General features: G+C 36.2%; 1 pseudogene; it reads left to right on the plus strand.

Annotated features, from left to right (window-relative positions):
- Nucleotides 1–987: 987 nt before the first annotated feature.
- LOC142302756 (olfactory receptor 1G1-like) lies at nt 988–1904 on the plus strand (annotated as a pseudogene).
- Nucleotides 1905–2129: the final 225 nt, after the last annotated feature.

Below are 2129 nucleotides of genomic sequence, written 5' to 3' on the forward strand. Positions count from 1 at the left end.
CTGAAGGATTTTAGCTAACATCCTATAATCACCGTCTTTTGTTCTGTAATTAAGGCCATTACAGTCGCACCACAGGAGGTTGTTGTTTTCCATTGAGTTTAGCCATTTAGTTTCTAGTTAGTTCTATTCAGTTTGGACTAAGGGTCATTTGACCCTCTTTCGGGACTTCAGGGGGGAGCTCAAAATTTCTGGGACTTCTAGTGTTAACCTGTTATGGCCAAAATTTATTAAAAATTAGTGAAGATGCATATTTTATTTTTATGGGGGCAAACATGGGAAATTAGAATGGGTTGTCCAAGTAGTGAACAACCCCTTTAAATAAAAGAATAACTACACATGTTTGGTATGGGCATAATCATACTGACTTGTAGAAACATATTGCCAGGTCAGTTTTACCATTTAGTGAACATGTTAAAAAAAAAAAAAAAATGTTTTATTGCACAATTTTTTAAATTTGACTCACGTAGAATTTTTCCCCACTTTTTCCCATAAAATGAATAGAGTCATTCAAAAGTGCAATTTGTCCCACAAAAAAACAAGCCATCAAATGGCAATATTGATTGAAAAATAAAAATGTTATGGCTCTTGGAAATAGGACCAGAGGGAAATGAAAGCACAAAAAGAAAAAATCTTCCAGATTTGAAGGGTGAAACAAAAGGCAATAAAAGTCTGTTAGGTTTCACCTGTAATTTTGGTGCTTTATTGATCCTTTTAAACATTCCTCCAATTACAATGAAAGTCAATTTCTTTACCGGAGCAAACATCTGAAAGCGCCGTATCAGAAAAAAAGAATGATATTGGAAAGAAAATAATATAATTCTTGCTTTGTAACAACAGATTCCATAAGGCCAAGTTCCATAAAATGAATGATGTCATGGAAAAGTACAACTCGTCCCCCAAAAAACAAGCCCTCAAATGGCTATGGAGATGGAAAAATTAAAAGGTTACTGAATATTGTTTTCCTTTCTTGTATTCCAGATATTCAAGATGAATAACTGTGAAATCAGTACGGTGAATGAATTCTACATGACCCCGTTCTCCACCTCCAGAATGAATGCAATTTTTTTATTTATGGGGTTTTTATTCATGTATTTTCTAGCAGTGGTGGGAAATCTGATTATCATTGCTCTCGTCTGTGTTGCTCCCCAACTTCACACCCCCATGTATTTCTTCTTGTGTAATCTATCTTCTGTTGACGTCATCTACGTATCCACTATTCTACCAAAGATGTTGGCCATCATTTTAACAGACGACAAGAGGATCTATCTTATACAGAACACAACATTCTAATCTCTATGGCGTATGATCGTTATGTGGCCATTTGTTCTCCGCTCCGTTACTCTTTGATCATGACGAGGAAAGTTTGCTTTATTTTGGCCACTTCCTACATGAGTCTAAGTGCCGTGAATTCCATAATGTTTACTCTAATGACATCTGAATTATCATTCTGCTATTCTCACACCATAAACCATTTCTTTTGTGAGATATTACCATTAATAGCACTTTCTTCTAGTGACACAAAGAGTGTGAAAATGATCCTCTCCATTGAAGATACCTTTGGTAGTTTTATATTTATGTCTATTTTGCTCTCATACGTAAGAATCATCTCCACAATTTTAAAGATTCGTTCTTCGACGGGAAGGCTTAAGGCTTTTTCTAGCTGCTCATCTCACATCATTACTGTCATATTGTTCTATGTACCAAGTATCTTCCTTTTCTTGAAACCTGAGTCTGGAGATTCTAAGGAACAAGACAAAATTCTCTCAATGCTTTATGTGGCTGTGGTCCCGATGTTAAACCCATTTGTATATAGCCTGAGGAACAAAGAAGTCATAGCAGCAGCTAGAAAAATGGCCAAAGTAATATGGAATAGTATTGTTCATTCATCAAAAAATAAAATATAACTTTTTGTATTTAAACATGTTATCATGGTATGCAGTACCTCCAAACTTGTCCCATTGAGCACATCCAAGACATTATTTGTTAGCAGTTGCAAAGGGAGTCTCCAGCAGTGGGTATTGATGATTTACATAGCCAAGTGCATGCAGTGTGACAGAATATTACTGTCATGGTGTGACTGCAGGATAGCGAGGGACAGGGGGCTCCTATACTGTCCCTCATGCTAGGTG

The sequence above is a fragment of the Anomaloglossus baeobatrachus genome, chromosome 4 (genome assembly GCF_048569485.1).
Source record: "Anomaloglossus baeobatrachus isolate aAnoBae1 chromosome 4, aAnoBae1.hap1, whole genome shotgun sequence".
In the NCBI taxonomy this organism is placed as follows: Eukaryota; Metazoa; Chordata; class Amphibia; order Anura; family Aromobatidae; genus Anomaloglossus; species Anomaloglossus baeobatrachus.